General features: G+C 44.9%; 1 protein-coding gene across 1 annotated transcript in view; it reads left to right on the top strand.

Annotated features, from left to right (window-relative positions):
- Positions 1–18,756, top strand: part of LOC126456805 (PRL-1 phosphatase) — a 607,421-nt gene that overhangs the window by 435,219 nt on the left and 153,446 nt on the right. The gene's annotated exons all lie outside the window — the stretch shown is intronic.

The raw sequence follows: 18,756 nt of genomic DNA, 5'->3' as shown, positions 1-18,756 counted from the left end.
ATCATCGTACTAGCGTTGAAGTGGCAGCTATTCACATAACGGATTGCGGAACAGAAAAGCAATTAAAATCGTGTAGTGCTGGAAAGGCATCAGGACCAGCTCAGATACCTGTAATATCCTACAAAAATTATGTTGTGGACTGACAAGAGAGCCAGTCCACAGTGACGGGTAACCGAAAGGCACGCGTTTAAACTCACGCAGGCTGGCGTGAGGTCTGAAACAGGATACGTAATGAATGCTATAAAGAAAAGTACGTAGCTTCTGGAATACTTAACTTTAATCCACATTTGTAGAACATCGCTCTTGATGATACAAGTTATAACCACAATATATATAGCAAAGGATTATGGCGCCTTGCTAGGTCGTAGCAATTGTAGCTGAAGGCTATGCTAACTACCGTCTCGGCAAATGAGAGCGTAGTTGTCAGTGAACTGTAGCTATGAACGTCGGCTGTACAACTGGGCCGAGTGCTAGTACGTCTCTCTAGACCTGCCGTGTGGCGGCGCTCGGTCTGCAATCACTGATAGTGGAGACACGCGGGTCCGTCGTATACTAGCGGACCGCGGCCGATTTAAAGGCTACCACCTAGCAAGTGTGGTGTCTGGCGGTGACACCACAAATTATGCAAAAGAACTTGCTCCCTTTCTAGCAGCCAGTTTATCGTACGTCGCTGGAGCAACAAAGGGTATCTAGCACAGGTCATAAGTTTTCAAGAACGGTCATAGGACAGATGGATATAATTACAGGCCTACATCGTTTACGTCAATCTGTTGTAGAATTGTGGAAGATGCTTTATGCTGATATAGTATGTCGTTTCTGGAAAATGAAAATCACTTGAATAAAAATCAACATGGATTCCGCAGACAGATATCTTTGGGAAAGTTAGCACGTTCTGTTCCTTCATGAGATCCACAGCTCTGTAGACAACAGCGATTAGGTTGATACCTTGTTCCTTACTTCAAGCCGGCCGGAGTGGCTGAGCGGTTCTAGGCGCTACAGCCTGGAGCCGCGCGACCGCTACGGTCGCAGGTTCGAATCCTGCCTCGGGCATGGATGTGTATGATGTCCTTAGGTTAGTTAGGTTTAAGTAATTCTAAGTTCTAGGGGACTGATGACCTCAGAAGTTAAGTCGCATAGTGCTCAGAGCCATTTGAACCATTTTGAACCTTACTGCAAAAGGCATTTGACTCTACCCCGAGCTGCCGGTTAGTACAAAACGTACGAGCTTATCGAATATCGCACCAGATTTGCACCTAGATACCAGACTACCTTACCAGTAAGAACTCAACATGTCGATTTAACGGAACAAAATCAACAGACTTAATTTTCGAAGTGCCGCAAGGTTGTGTGATAGGATCGTTACTGTTTACTACGTATGTAAATGATGTAGAAAGCTCTTTCAGGCGGTTCGCAGATGATGCGGATGTCTATAAGAACGTACGTAACATAATGCGCATATACAGGAAAAGAAATTCACTACAGCACAACTATAGTATTGATGGCAAACTGCTGGAAACAGTAAAATACCTAGGAGCAATTATCCAGAGCGACCTGAAGTGGAATAACCATATGAAGCAGATAGTAGCAAAACAGATGCCAGACTGGCAGAAGAATGTAAGGACATGTAACTTACTAACGAATGAAGTGTCATACAAGGGTCTTGTTCAACCGATTCATGAGTATTGTTCATTAATCTGGAATCCTTGCCAAGTAGAACTGACTAGGAGGGACGGTGCGGGAGGGAGGGAGGGGGAGAGGAGGGGGGACAGAGGGGGGGGGGGCTCTAACGAAGAGGCGCGTTTCGTCACGGGTTTAAGTCGTCGGGAGAGCATTACAGAGATGATCAACAAACTAGTGGCAGACTTCACAAGAGAGGCGTTGTGCATCACGGGGAAGTGAACTAGTCAAATTGCGAGAGAGCACTTTCCGGAAGAAGGTGGACAAAGTTTCGCGAAAAGGCCATGACGATAAAATAAGAGGAGCTAATGCAGAGGCTTACCGACTATAATTTCCCTCACAAGCCATTCGCCAGTGGAGCAGGGAAAGGGAGATCGGTTAAATTCAAATGGCTCTGAGCACTATGGGACTTAACTTCTTAGGTCATCAGTCCCCTAGAACCTAGAATTACTTAACCCTAACTAACCTAAGGACATCGCACACATCCACGGCCGGGGCAGGATTCGAACCTGCGACCGTAACGGTCGCGCGGTTCCAGACTGTAGCGCCTAGAACCGCTCGGCCACCCCGGGCGGCGGAGGTCGGTTAGTGGTTCCAGATGTATCCTCCGCCTTACACCGTTAGGTGAGTTGCGCAGTAGAATGTAGATCACCAGAGTCGTGGCGTCGTGTTGTTGTCACGTTTCGACACGTCATTTTCAGAAGGATTTAGAGTAGTAAACTCGAAACGCTGCAAGATGACACGACTCCGCTGATAACCAGAGAAGATTTTGTCAGTTAAATTCGCCGCGGAAGCCGGCATTCCCATACAGATATTTAAATGCTCACATAATACGACATGGAAGAACTAAGTTTTCTTGTGTATTGTAAAATTTCAGCAATAAACCAAGAAAAGACAAAATATACTTCATTGTGCTGTGCTAAAGCAACATCAAAAGATGACGAAAATTCCCTGTGTTCGAACTTGCCGCGCTAACGCTAGAGGATGTAACCTTTCCCTTGACCATCACGAGCCGTCCAGTGTAACTATTTTGGAATTCTATTAACTGTAAGGAAATGCATGCCCTGTTCGTTTGTAAAGCATGCTTTAAAATTTCGAACGTGTCAAAATCGAATGCCCAATACTAAATCATGGCAGTTCTTTTAAAGTATCAGAATGTGCAGATTCTAGAATTGACACGCCCATTCTTCCTACGATATTTTGGGCACTTAACTTTTAAATCTGCCCTGTTTTTACTTTCATAATGATGCTTTTCACGAGGCTTCACCACGGTACAGTGAAAGTTTTTTTCTTTTTCTGTTCTGGTACTGTACATGTGTGAACTTAGTTTTTGATGTCCTTTTATGTAACAATTTAAATATCCATTGCATCGTGCTTTTTGAGTTTCATATCCATTAGAAAAGCCTAAACCGGTCGTGGACTAATTGAGCGGTTATGTGTTAATTGAGTATACAGTTGCGCAGCAGCGCTGCCCATACATGGGAAAACTGGTAGTTGTGTAACAAGGTAAATGCCGTTTACGGCCATTAGAATTTTTATTTGGGGCGATTGCAATTTCGAACATCGGTATTCTTCAAGCGTAACAAAGTTTGAGAAAAGGAAATGTACGTTTCACGTAAAGACTTTGAAACTGTGGATGAACATGAAACTACGCATACAGGCATAAGCACAGCGGCTGTTCCGAACCTAAAAGGTGCGCAAGCTTGTTGCAAACGTTTAATCTGACTATATTTTGTTTCACCGCCGCTGTCTCCCGAGCTATTAATTCCAAATATTTCTGGAGTCATTTTAGATAACTTCATTCTGTTCTAACGCAGATTTGTGTGAAAGTTTTCAGTAAATGGTAGTCTCTATATTTTTGCTACGACGAAAGATGCTAGTATCTTTTACGAACGGAACTGGCCGCGTCAATCCGGAGCCGCGCTGCTGCAACGGTCGCAGGTTCAAATCCTGCCTTGGGCATGGATGTGTGTGATGTCCTTAGGTTAGTTAGGTTTAAGTAGTTCTAAGTCTAGGGGACTGATGACCTCAGATTTTAAGTCCCATAGTGCTTACGAGGGAACCTCCCCATCGCACCCCCCTCAGACTTAGTTACAAGCTGGCACAGTGGATAGGCCTTGAAACACTGAACACAGATCAATCGAGAAAACAGGAAGTAGTTGTGTGGAACTATGAAAAAAATAAGCAAAATATGCAAACTGAGGTGTCCATGCGTAAGATAGACAGCATTAAGGAGAGTGTGAACTCAGGAGCGCCGTGGTCCCGTGGTTAGCGTGAGCAGCTGCGGAATGAAAGGTCCTTGGATCAAGTCTTCCGTCGAGTGAAAAGTTTACTTTCTTTATTTTCGCAAAGTTATGATCTGTCCGTTCGTTCATTGACGTCTCTGTTCACTGTAATAAGTTTAGTGTCTGGGTTTTGCGACCGCACCGCAAAACCGTGCGATTAGTAGACTAAAGGACGTGCCTCTCCAATGGGAACCGAAAAAATTTGATCGCAAGGTCATAGGTCAACCGATTCCTCCACAGGAAAACACGTCTGATATATTCTATACGACACTGGTGAAGGCATGTGCGTCACATGACAGGAATATGTTGTCGACCCACCTAACTTGTACACTTGGCGAATGAAAAAAAGATTCTTCTACCTTGCCCGATTTAGGTTTTCTTGTGGATGTGATAATCACTCCCAAAAGAGTGATGAAAACATAATGTCACATAAACTGCAACAAATGAATTGTCTGAAAATAAAAAATTAAATTTTTCACCCGAGGGAAGATTGAACCAAGGACCTTTCGTTCCACAGCTGCTCACGCTAACCACGGTACCACGGCGCTTCTGAGCACACAGGGTCCTTGATGGTTCCTATCTTACGCATGGACTACTCAGTTTGTATATTTTGCTTACTTTTTTCATAGTTCCACACAACTACTTCCTGTTTTCTCGATTGATCTGTGTTCAGTTTTTCAAGGCCTATCCACTGTGCCAACTTATAACTAAATCTGAGGGGGGTGCGATGGGGGGGTTCCCTTGTTAGAGCCATTTGAACGAACGAAACTATAGGAAATTCTACAAGGTTATTTCTCCAAACAAAATTTGCTGCTAACAGTCACTTAATGAATATACTTTTGTTTTGATAAGCAAGGCATATTGAGTATTTCTAATTTTCAGGTACTTATTACATATTTCTGTATGGTCATCTTTCTGTGTACAATTTTCGAGAGATGAAAAATTTTACGTGTAGTCTTTGACTGTAAAGCGAATAAGAAACCATAGTTCATTACTAAAAGCTATGTAACTCTGTGATTAAACTGCGGTATTACGTATTTATTTACTTACTATGTAACACGTGTTTCACGCTGGAGTACCTAGCTCCGGCACATCGTTGTCAGAAAAAGTTGACATGTCACACAGGTCATACATTTTCTACAGAGGAATTCATATCACAGATGATACTCTTTCGACAAAGGTTCCTTACAGAAAGAAAACTGGTAACACCAAAAATAATTCTCGAAATGAGTCGTTCTTAAAACGGGTGTAGCTGGTCACTGGGATTGTGGCACTGACGAAAGTCTGCATCTACATGATCACTCTGCAATTCACAGTTAAACGCCTGGCAGAAGATCGGTCGAACCACTTTAGGCTACTTCCCTACCGTCCCACTCTCGAACAGCGCGCCGGAAAAACGAACTAATAAATCTTTCCGTGCCAGCTCTGATTTCTCTTGATTTAGTACAATGATCATTTCTCCCTACGTAGGTCGGCACCAACAAAATATTTTCATACTCTGAGGAGAAACGTGATGATAGAAATCTTATGGCAAGGTCCTGCCGCAGCGAAAAAGGCCTTTGTGCTAATAGCTGCCACCCCAACTCGTGTAACATATCCGTGGCACTTTCTCCCACATTTCTCGATAATACAAAACGAGCTGTCCTTGTTAGAACCCTCCCTATGTCCTCCGTCAATCCTATCTGATGCGGATCCCACACAGCACAGAAACACTCCAAAAGATGGAGGCCAAGCATAATGTAAGCCGTCTCTTTAGTACACCTGTTAAGTTTTGTAAGTGTTGTACAATAAATCGGAGTCTTTCTTTTGCTTTCCCCACAACATTTTTGAGAGATCGTAACAATTCGTAATTGTAATCCCTAAGTATTTAGTTGACATCCCAGCATTTAGATTTGTGTGATTTATCGTGTAACTGAAATTTAGCAAATTCTTTTTAGTGTTCATGTGGATGACCACATTTTTCATGATTTGGAATCAGTTGCCACTTTTGCACCATACCGATATGTTTTCTAAATCATTTTGGACTGATGACCTCAGCAGTTAAGTCCCATCGGTGCTCAGAGCCATTTGAGCCATCTAAATCATTTTGTAATTCGTTTTGATCGTCTGATGTCTTTACGTGACTGTAAATGACAGCATCTGTGAACAAACTAAGAAGACCACTCAGATGGCCTCTTTAAATTGTTTATCTAGCTCAGGAACAACAGAGGGTCCATGCCACATTGGGTACGCCAGATATTACTTCTGTTTTACTCGATAAATTTCCATCAGTTATCACGAACTGTGACCTTTGAGAGGAAGTCACTAACTCCGTCACACGACCGAGACGATTCTCAATAGGCATGCAGCTTACTTTCCAGTCTTCAGGTGCGGATCATCTTACGAGCGAGCGGTTGTATATGATTGCTAAGTATGGAAATTTGGAGGACTTAAGATCAAATAAGGCAGAAGGTATAGATAATTCCATCAGAATTTCTAAAATCGGTGGGGAGTGGCAATAAAAAGACTATTCACGTTGATGTGTAGAATGTATGAGTCTGGCGACATACCATCAGACTTTCAGAAAAGCATCATCCACACAATTCCGAAGACGGCAAGAGCTGACAAGTGCGAGAATTATCGCACAATCAGCTTAACAGCTCATACATCGAAGCTGCTTACAAGAATAATATACAGAAGAATGGAAAAGAAAATTGAGAATGCGCTAGGTGACGATCAGTTTGGCTTTAGGAAAAGTAAAGGGACGAGAGAGGCAATTCTGACGTTACGGCTAATAATGGAAGCAAAACCAAATAAAAACAGACACTTTTATAGGATTTGTCGACCTGGAAAAAGCGTCCGACAATGTAAAATGGTGCAAGATGTTCGAAATTCTGAGAAAAATATAGGGGTAAACTATAGGGAGAGACGGGTCATATACAATATGTAAAACAGCCAAGAGGGAATAATAAGTGTACGACCAAGAACGAAGTGCTCTTACTAAAAAGGGTGTAAGACTAGGATGTAGTTGGTCGCCCCTACTGTTCAATCTGTACATCGAGAAGCAATGATGGAAATAAAAGAAAGGTTCAGTAGTGGAATTAAAAATTAAAGGTGAAAGGATATCAATGATAAGATTCGCTCATGCCATTGCTATCCTGAGTGAAAGTGAAGAAGAATTACATGACGTGCTGAATGGAATGAACAGTCTAATGAGTACACAATATGGATTGAGAGTAAATCGGAGAAAGACGAAGGTATTGAGAAGTAGTAGAAATGAGAACAGCGAGAAACTTATAAGGATTGATGGTCACCAAGTAGATGAAGTTAAGGAATTCTTCTACTTAGGCAGTAAAAAACGAGTGATGGACGGAGCAAGGACAACATCCTGGCCAAAAGGAGACTACTAATATCAAATATCGGCCTTAATTTGAGGAAAAAATTTCTGAGAATGTACGTCTGGAGTACAGCATTGTATGGTAGTGAAACATGGACAGTGGGAAAATCGGAACAGAAGAGAATCGAAGCATTTGAGATGTGGTGCTACACACGAATGTTGGAAACTAGGTGGACTGATAAGGTAAGAAATGAGGTTCTGTGCAGAATCGGAGAGGAGAGGAAAGGAATGTGTGGAAAACACTGATAAGGAAAAGGGACAGGATGATAAGACATCTGTTAAGACATGAGGGAACGACTTCCATGGTGCTAGAGGGAGCTGTAGAAGGCAAAAACTGTAGAGGAAGACAGCGATTGGAAGACATCCAGCAAATAATAGAGGACGTAAGTTACAAGTGCTACTCTGAGATGAAGAGGTTGGCACTGGAGAGGAATTCGTGGCGGGCCGCATCAAACCAGTCAGTAGACTGATGACAGAAAAAAATGTATGGAACTAATGTACCACTATGCAGTGAAAGGAACGTGACTGGTATACAATCTGGACGCGAAGTCTTGCTTATTAATGTTTTAAGCAGCTTCGCTACACCGAGGATACCTGCTTCCTTAGTCACTCATGTTGGTAGTTTGTTCTTGACTCGAAATAGTTAAAACTGTGCAGAATGTGCTGCTTTATGCACAGAAAAAGACTGCGATGTTAGAAGCCTACAGGCTTTCGTGACGGTTGCCATTGAGGTAAAATATTTTGGGTGGTTAGGGCACGTTACGTTCCTCTTCAAACTACTTGAAAACTCGACATTTCGATCCAACTACCGCTTGACTGCTTAGCCAAGTGCAATTTCATTTTGTTGGTCTAATTAAGTCATGTAATTCCTGAATTTGTGCGCATGGCACTTAAGAACAATGCATTATACACCACTGTGAAAGACAGTGCTTACATCAGTTGGTTTACATCTTGTGTAATAACAGTAGAGTTAAGCGTAGTCGAATGTTAGTAAACAAGTTGTTAAACCAAGCACGCCTTACCGCTGTCTTTTCTTGCGTTATGTTGTTTCCCGTGCTGGAGTGCAGTAGAGCCATAGTAAAAACTTAAAACTACGTCTAAGTAACAGCCTAACACAAGTTCTTATTTACGTGCTTAAAATGGCAACTATTTTCGCCAGCGCAATGATCCCAGGGAATAGCTGCAGTTCCTAGGAAACACAATACGTATCTGTACAGGGTGATTCTGGCAAATAGGGGCGAACTGAAGGAAACGATTCCTGAGAACCAAGAAAGGTCATATGGACATGGCGGAAAATGCGTTCCATTGGAGGTAGGTAAGGTAGCCGACCGTGTGGAACATTTTCCTCAACTGCCAATGCTCCTAAAACTTACAAGGCGTCCAGGATTTATTACCTCCGAATTTGCCTCATTTGCACAGTGCTGAAAATTTTGTCATCCATCCTGTTCATAAGTGAGGCTACCTTTACGATGGGCACTATAGTCAACATTCACAACACCCACCTGTGAGGGTCGAAGAATCCTCATAGTATGGTGGCAGCGAAACGCTAACACCGTTTCGGCCTCTGTGTGTGGGCGGAAATTATTGGCGACTGCCTCGTGGGACCAGACATTCTTCCACGACGACTCTAGGCGAGGCATATCTGCACTTCCTGCGGGTTACCCTGCCACCCCTTCGGGGAGAGGTGCATCTGATAGTATGAAGGGTAATGTGGCTACTAGATAATTTTGGTCAAGCTCAGTTGCGCATTTCCGTGCGGAGACATCCCGACAGGATTTACCCCGACAACTCAAGACTGGATCGACGCCAACTGTTCGCTGACACCACACCATTGAAACAGGACGATCAGGAGGTTAGTGTTTAACGTCCCGTCGACTATTAGGTCATTAGAGACGGAGCGCACGCTCCAATTTGGGAAGGGTAGAGAAGGAAATCGTCCGTGCCTCTCGAAGGATTCATCCCGGTATTTGCCTTAAGCGTTTTAGGGAAATCAGGGAAAACCTAACTCAGGGTGGCCGGAAGAGGGGTTTGAACTATCGTCCTCCCGAATGCGACTTTATTGTGCTAATAACTGTGCTATCTCGCTCGGTACCACTAAAATACTAGTACAGGCCGATCACTCTTAATTTCCTGGTTTATTCTACATCTACATGGATACCCCGCAAATGACACTAAAGTGCCTCGCAGAGGGTTCATAGGACCATCTTCACAACAATTTTCACCCTACGTATATCGGCGTCAACAAAATATTTTCGCTTTCGGAAGAAATAGTTGCTGACTGAAACTTCGGGAATAGATTCCGCCGCAACGAAAAACGCCTTTGTTTTAATGACGCCCATCCCAAATCCTGTATCATGTCAGTGACACGCTCTCTCCTACTTTTCGATAATACAAAACTTGCTGCTCTTCTTTGAACTTTTCTCGATGTATTCCATTAATCCTATATTGTAAGAACCCCGTACCGCGCAGAAGTACTCCAAAGAGGACGGAGAAGCGTAGTGTAGGCAGTCTTTTCGGTAGATTTGTTGCGTCTTCAAAGTGTTCTGTCAGTAAAATGCAGTCTTTGATTTGCCTTCACCACATCATTTCCTGTGTTTCCTTCCTAATTTAAATTGCTCGTAGCCGGCCGTTGTGGCCGAGCGGTTCTAGGCGCTTCAATTCGGAACCGCGCTGCTGCTACGGTCGCAGGTTCGAATCCTGCCTCGGGCATGGATGTGTGTGATGTCCTTAGGTTAGTTAGGTTTAAGTAGTTCTACGTCTAAGGGGACTGATGACCTCAGCTGTTAGCTCCCATAGTGCTCAGAGCCATTTGAACCATTTTTAAATTGCTCGTAGCCGCGTGGGTTGGCCGCGCGGTTAGAGGCGCCATGTCACGGATTGCGCGGCTCCTCCCGCCGGAGGTTCGAGTCCTCCCTCGGGCGGGCGGGCGTGTGTGTGTGTGTGTGTGTGTGTGTGTGTGTGTGTGTGTGTGTGTGTGTGTGTGTGTGTTCTTAGCATAAATTAGTTTAAGTAGTGTGTAAGTGAAGGGACCGATGACGTCAGCAGTTTGGTCCCTTAGGAATTCACACACATTGGGACATTTGAATTTCTCGTAATTGTAATTTCCAGGTATTAAGCTGAATTTATGGCCGTTAGATTTGATTCGTGCATCGTGTAACCGAAGATAAAGGACTCCGTTTAGCACTCGTATGGGTGACGTCACACTTCTCATTATTTCGGGGTCAATTGCCAAATTTCGCACCATACAGATCTGTTCTAAGTCGTTTTCATCTTCTGATGACTTCACTGGACGATAGATGACATCATCATCTGCAAACAACCTAATGCGGCTGCTCAGATGGTCTCCTAAATAGTTTATGTAGACAAGGAACAGCAGAGGGCCTATAACAGTACCTTGGGGAACGCTAGAAATCACTTCTGTTTTACTCGATGACTGTCAATTACTACGAACTGTAACGTCTCTGACAGGAAATCACATAAGTAAGACTATATTCCATAAGCATGCAATTTCACTACAAACCGCTTGTGTGGTACAATGTCGAAAGCGTTCTGGAAATCAATCTGAAATCCTTTGTCAATTGCACTCAATACTGCCCCACGTTTGCTTTTGAATCATTGGAACCTACACTGTCAAAAATCTTAACTCCGTGTTAAAGATGCTGTACCTCCGATGGACCTCATTTGCGGCGATATATCCATATGAGTTGTTTTTTCATTCTAAATCTCTCGGGGATGGTTTCTTGCAGTTTGTCCCCATTTAGCAAAATCACAGGGTGTATTACCCACCGGTGAATTTGAGCCTACCGTGGCTCGAAATGGGAAAATGCCCTTTACTCCTGGAAATATCTCACTGCTACATTTGTCTACACTAGAAGTATGACAAGGGCAGTGCTGGCGCAAAGGATCCTGCCACCTGCTTCCGCCTATATTGATCTAGAACGAAGGGCGATTACTCTCTAATCGTCCTCCCTTGCCTTCCTGAACAATGAGCTATTGCTTTTCCTCTATTTGGGAACAAAGGGTGTTGCCTCCACCGCCACCCCCCCTTCCACCCCCTCCAACATACAGCAACTGACTTGTGTATCAAATGACAAAAAATTCAGAAAATGGTGGGAAATGTGAAATAGCCACGTTTCCCCCTTTAGTCTTAGAACACTATTGTGAAAGTAAGGAAGTTGTCCTAAGTGTAAATTGGTGGGAAATTGAAAAATTAAAGATTAGGCTTCGTCCTGCTGATATCAAGCAATTCAGTTGAATTGGAATTCAGTTCAGTTGAACCAGAATGTAGTTCAGTTTCAGTTCAAAAATCGGGAGTCCACAAACCATAAATTTATAAATGTTGCTAGATCAGCTGTCCATCTCTGATGTCAGACATTAAACAATGTAATACAGCACTTTACCTTAACTTCGAAGCCCAAAAGCTCACTTCTGATAAGATTTTTAAAAAATCACTTGGTGAGAAATTCTCTTATCCTCCGTTTAAAATGATGGGGAGCCCTCTGGTTGTCAGAATTAGACCGCTTATCCCAACTTTAAAAACTGTGTAGCTCGCTGGTGGGACATGTATGGTTGTCAAACACTTGTTATGGTCGTATGTAGTGGGATTGGACTGGGCGAGAGCTATGAACTTGCATGTTCATTTACACAAGTACAGCGCCAGGGGAGGGTCTTCGCCACGTCGGCCAGCACTGGGGCGAGCTTCCGCGGTTCCCGCATGTCGGAGGAAGTTGCACACCGCAGTTGCCGTGCCCTATCGCCACCTCCCCGCCAGCCGTCCTCAGCCGGCCAAGACGAATTGCGTTCAGAGTCGTCCACGGCTACTCCAGTGCGTTACCGCCTCAGAAACTACGGCACGCCCGGTGTGCCACTACACGGAGGTTGCCTTTACCTGCCAGTGGTTAGCGCTACATCACTAGTTAGGAATGCGGACCGATGTCAGTCACCTATTGTACTCCGCAAGGAGATAAAGGACCCCAAAAGTTACAGACCAGTGTCCCTTCTATGGCATCTCTATAAGATACTGGAGCGGATGATTCTCAAACGGGTGGCAGAAACTATAGATGGAAAGCTCATAAAGGAACAAGCCGGTTTCAGACCAGGAAGATCTTGTTGTGGGCAAATACTTAATCTGACGCAACATGTAGAAGACGGGTTTGAAAAAAAATTAATAACTGGAGCAGCTTTCATAGATCTTACTGCTGCATACGACACGGTAAACCACAGAAAGCTATTGCGCAAATTACATCACCTCACAGGGGACTGTAGGTTGACGATGGTTATTGGTAGCCTTCTGCAGAATCGAAGATTTTATGTCTCCCTAAATGGCAAGAACAGTAGATGGCGCCTGCAGAAGAATGGCTTACCACAAGGAAGTGTACTTTCTTCCATCCTTTATAATGTGTACACTAATGACCAACCTATACCTCAAGATGCAAGACTGTTCGTATATGCTGATAACACAGCTGTGGTGGTCCAGGGGTCCAATTTTGATGCAACATCTGGAAATCTCTCTAGAGCGCTTGAAGAACTGGCTCAATACTACGACGCCAATCACCTCAAGCCAAACCTTGACAAAACCCAAGTATGTGCTTTCCACCTGCGCAATAGAGATGCTGGAGTTGAGCTCGACGTTACATGGCGAGGTAAGAAGCTAAAGCACTGTCCAACACCTAAATACCTTGGGGTTGTACTTGACAGAACGCTTTCCTTCAAGCAGCATTGCCAAAACACCAAGGCTAAAGTCTGCTCCAGGAATAACATCATCCGCAGGCTGACAAACTATGAATGGGGAGCTCAACCATCAGTACTGAGAACATCAGCACTTGCTCTGTGTGTTTCTGCAGCAGACTGTGCAGCGCCAGTATGGGAAGCATCTGCACATGCTAAGCAGGTTGATGTAAGTGTAAATGAGACAATGCGGATTGTTACAGGCTGTCTCAGACCCACACAAACGGGTAATTTGTACCTACTTGCTGGAATTGCCCCATCCAAGATGAGAAGGAAGGTGGCAGCAGACGCTGAGAGGACAAAGAAAGAAACAAACATATTCTCGACACCCACTGAATGGGCACGTCACTCAGGCTCGGAGGCTTAAGTCTAGAAATAGCTTTATTGCAAGAACCAAGATCCTCGACGGTTCACAGGAAGATAATAGTCCGTAAATGGGAGAATGAACAAACCGCACTGCAGATAATACCGAAAGAGCAAATGGCACCTGGGAACAAACTTCCTTATACAGTGTGGAGAACACTAAATAGGCTGAGGGCTGGTGTACCCAGATGCAAAACTAATCTGTGCAAGTGGGGACTGCTGACTAACGATGACGAGGTTCTTTGCGGATGCGGAGAGGTACAAGACGAGGCACATCTGCTCATGTGCCGACTACTGCCGGAGCCCTGCAGTTTCAGTGACCTGCTACAAGCCAACGACAAAGCCGTAGCGGTGGCTAACTATTGGAAAAATAAAATTTGATCTGGACACGGAAAAGTAAAGTAAGTAAATTGTACTCCGCAGGTTGTGCATCCTTGCCACAGGCGGCTGCATTATTTCGCAGTTAACTGTGCGGCGTCTTATTGTACTACGCGCTAAGCCTCTTCGGTTACCACTGTTGCGGCCCTCACTCAGCGATCCCGTCTACACCGGTATACTTAGTACAATAACGCCAGGATGAGTGTCTTAGCATGTGGAACGTTCCAACACGGAATCCCACTTAGCATGCGCTTACAATGACGCATTCCTAAGGCCTTAACCACGACTCAGTTTTAGAAGTAAGCGACACGCTATTGTGCTGCGCCAACTGGTTTCTCCGCCCAGGGACTGGGTGTTTGTGTTGTCCTCATGCCGGCACGGTATCTCAGTTCGGTCAGAGGGCTAGTCGTCCTCTGCAACTTAAATGGGTGTCATGGTACGTCCGCCCCGAGCAAATAAAACGAACAAAATGAGATTAAAAAAAAGTGGCTAGCGTTGTTGCCTCTGGACCACCGGATCCCGGGTTCGATTCTCGACCGGGTGTTGTCATTCGGAAAAACGGTGAGACTGGACAGTGAAAAGATTGGGAATTTGTACGAGTGCTGATAACACTGTCGTTCTGCGCCTCAAAAACTAATAATAAGAATCTTTATTATCACGACCATTACGGCCGTACGCAGACAGATAGCCGATCTTACGTGTATGGGCATATAGACCTTCTTTCCGCAAAACATTAATGCGACAGTTTACAGAACGTGCGGTTGCGACGATGATTTAATGCTACTGTCATTAGTGAAACGGATTTTCGTTTTAGGTACGAGTTGATTGGAGCTTACTTGGGTGGGTACCGACTATGCGCGGCAAGATTTACACTTTGTCCAACTGCGCGACGGCAGGTTCAGTATTACCTTAAAAAAACAGGTCGAATGCGCGCGACTGTTTTGTTTACTACGTGGTAATGTTTGCAAAAATGGTTCAGAAGGCTCTGAGCACTATGGGACTTAATTTCAGTGGCCATCAGTCCCCTAGAACTTAGAACTACTTAAACCTAACTAACCTAAGGGTATCACACACATCCATGCCCGAGGCAGGATTCGAACCTGCGACCGTAGCGGTCGCTCGGTTCCAGACTGTAGCGCCTAGAACCGCTCGGCCACTCCGGCCGGCGCTAATGTTTGCAATGAACTGTTCTTTTTTATTAATCACTTTCTCTGAGGACTGCGCTGTGTGTGCCAGTATGTGACTAGTAACTTGGAATTGCATTGTAAAGTTTCTGTGGCGCATATGACAAGTGAAAGGGGGCATTAGTTGATCAGTCTTCTAAGAAATAAATTTCGGAAAGGTAAACACAGTGTGGAGTAGCGTGGAGGAGCACAGCAAAAGCCTGTAAATCACGTGTTTATTTAAAACGTTCTTCAATCCACATTCTGTTTACTAATGAAGTCAGAACCATGAAGCCAGTCATAATTTAGACAGTTTATAATAGTGTATTACTGAATTGTGAGAGCCGGCCGCGGTGGTCTAGCGGTTCTGGCGCTGCAGTCCGGAACTGCGGGACTGCTACGGTCGCAGGTTCGAATCCTGCCTCGGGCATGGTTCAAAATGGCTCTGAGCACTATGGGACTCAACTGCTGTGGTCATAAGTCCCCTAGAACTTAGAACTACTTAAACCTAACTAACCTAAGGACAGCACACAACACCCAGCCATCACGAGGCAGAGAAAATCCCTGACCCCGGCCTCGGGCATGGGTGTGTGTCATGTCCTTAGGTTAGTTAAGTTTAAGTAGTTCTAAGTTCTAGGGGACTTGTGACCTAAGATGTTGAGTCCCATAGTGCTCAGAGCCATTTGAACCATTTTTGAATTGTGAGACCTTGATAATTAATTCTTAAAGAAGTTGCCTCCAATGAACTATTTCCAGTCAGGTTGTTACTGACATTAAAAAATATATATTTTTGTCGGACCAGGACCAGAAGCTCCATTCTGCCGCCATTACGAAAAACTTTAAATGAACTGTGTTTTGCTGGAAATGAATATTTAAAGTGTAAGAAAAGAGAATGCGCTTCCCCTCAACGACTCTAGCTATAAATCGTGTGCCTCTCTTCTGATAATTTACGACTGCTTTGTGGCAGTGACAAAATTTTTGTTGACAGTACGTTAGACTACTGCTGCAAATGTTTTTGAGTCATTTACAATTCATGTTTCAAACAATGGTCAGTACATCCCCCTTTTGTACCGGTCCCTTGTCCGTTCGAATCTCGACTATAGGTGTTTTGTTTATGCGTCTCTGCACGCCCATCCCTCTTATGCCATCTCAACACTATCCACCATCATGGCATCCGTTTGGTCACGGGTGCCTTTTACACCAGCCCGGTTGAGAGTCTGTATGCTGAAGCTGCTGAACTACCACCGTCCTACCGCTGTGACTTTCTCCTCAGCAGGTATGCATGCCGTTTGTCTGCCATGCGTGGCCACCCCTACTATGCCTCCTTCTTTGGTGATTGCTTTGATCGTCAGTATGGGGCCCGTCACTCTCCTTTGTTACCACTTGGAGTCCGCTTTCGCCACTTCCTTTGGCGACTTAACTTCACACTACCTTCAACTTTCCCAGTGAATGTGAACCCTTCACCGCCTTGGCTTCGTTAGGCGGCCTGAGTTAACCTTGGCCTTCATCGTTTCCTAAGGACACTACTCCAGCCTCGGCCTATCTCTTCCAGTTTCACGACCTTCGCATGAAACTTATCAGTAGTACCTTTGTCTACGCTGATGGCTCTCGGAGTACCCATGGGGTCGGGTGTGACTTTCGATATCGGCTTCCGGCACACTCCTCGGTATTTACAGCCGAGCTCTTCGCCTTGTATCAGGCCAGGGAGTGCATCCGGCGACACAGCCCTTTCCAATTGTCGTCTGGTCTGACTCACTCAGTGCACTCCAAAGTCTATATGCGCCGTACACTGCCCATCCCTTAGTGCAGTCGGTCCAGGAAAATTGTCAACTGCTCACTCTTGATGGAGCCAGTGTGATGTTTCTGTGGGTCATGTCGGTCTGCCAGGAAACGAGGCTACTCACGCTGCTGCCAAGGCTGCAGTCCTCGTACCTCAGCCCGCTAGTGCCTCTCTATTCCCTCCGATGATCTCTGCGTTGCCGTCTGTCAGGAGGCGGTATCCCTTTGGCATCGCCAGCGATCTTCACGGGACTTAACTTCGGCTTATTCAGCCTCTCCCAGCGCCTTGGACGACCTCTTCTCGGCCCTCCCACCGGGAGGAATTTTAACTCTGCTGAGTATTGGGCACTGCCTTTTTAACCATCGTCATTTGCTAAGTGGCGCTACCCTATCACTTTTCACTTTGTACACATTGCGCCCGAATTTTAACCGTCCGCCACTTCCTGCTGGAATGCCATTTTTTTAAGACAATTTACGTTCCACCATGGGTTTGCCGTCTGATTTATCAGCCGTTTTAGCGAATGACGAGCGGGCTGTCGACCGCGTTTTACTTTTTATTCGCCGAAGCAATATGGCGAAAGCCATTCAGTTTTTAGTTTTGGATCTGCATTTCCGTATGGTGTTTTTAGTCGTTTTTCGACGTGCCTATTTTTAGATGTCTCCTGTTCTGTCCATAGGGACTGACGTAGTCGTTTAACTCCTCTGTGTTCGTGTTCTATAATTTTGACTTGGGCGCGTAAGACCGCGGTTTTTTTTTTGCGTCCTAAAACGAAACAAAACGCCCAGACACGCGGGGTTGGCTACCATTCGGTGCGCGGCCGTACGGTCGCGTTTGTTCGCGCTGCACAGTTATCGTACGCCGTAGTTCTAAAATTAAGTCGTGGTTAAGGCGTTAGGAATGCGTCTGTGTAAGCGCGCGTAAAGTGGGATCCCTATGTTGGAATGTACTGCAAGTCCGAGGCACACATCGCGACATTGTTGTACTGAGTGCGGGTGCAGTCGGGATCGCAAAAGCGGCAACCGAGGCGGCTTAGCGCCCAGTGCAATACGCCGCTGCATAGTTTTCAGTGCGGAATGATGTAGCCGCCTGTGGTAAGGATGCGCCAGTTGTGGCGGACAACTGTCCACGTTCCTCACTGATGACGTCACGCTGCCGCTCCACGTGGGCAGGTAAAGCAGCCTCCTCCTAACAGGGCACGGCATTTATGAGAATAAAGACTTACGTCCATGCTTCTCCCAATCTTACCCCACTACATACGGCAGTAGTGACTTTCTGACAACCACACATCTTGCACCAGTGTACTATGTAGGGGTGTTCAAAAAGTCTCTCCGCAGTGAATATACCGAAATGAAATTCAGTGAAACACAAGTCATTAATTTATTGAATATTCATTTTTACTTAAAAACCTTCACATTAAATGTTGAAAGTGTCCCCGCTGTTGTTGAATACACAATTCAATTCGTCTAATCATGTTTACAAACACAAGCTGTAACATTTCTTCTGTAACAGAAAGCAGTGAAAGTGGACATTACAGTTTTCAATTCATCGATGGATTTTGGACGGTTTTTATAGACAGTTGCTTTCGTTGCACCCCAGAAGAAAAAGTCCGGTGGTGTTAGGTCAGGCGATCTTGGAGGCCAAAGTCCCTGTGAAATTATGCGATCACGAAAAACATCAGCAAGCAGTGACAATGAAACACGAGATGTATGCGCGATTGCACCATCTTGTTGAAAATAACCGTTCATTATTTCACTTAACACAGGTTCTCCTATGAATGGGTAAAGAATATCACTGCAGTATCGTTGTGCGTTTATTGTATCGTTGAAAAACCCAGGCAGGCGAACAATCATGCGGCACGCGCAGCTAACAATCATGCGGCACTGCGGAGAGACTTTCCGAACACCTCGTAGTTTTCCACAGTTAGGATAAGCGGCCTGGTTCTGACAATCAATGTGTCCCATGATTTTAAACTTATGGTGCCGGTAAGTAAATTTCTCGCCATTCTAA

This window comes from Schistocerca serialis, chromosome 2 (assembly GCF_023864345.2).
Source record: "Schistocerca serialis cubense isolate TAMUIC-IGC-003099 chromosome 2, iqSchSeri2.2, whole genome shotgun sequence".
Taxonomy (NCBI): Eukaryota; Metazoa; Arthropoda; class Insecta; order Orthoptera; family Acrididae; genus Schistocerca; species Schistocerca serialis.
Note: the sequence above shows the minus strand (reverse complement) of the source record. Positions and strands in the feature narration are given on the sequence as shown.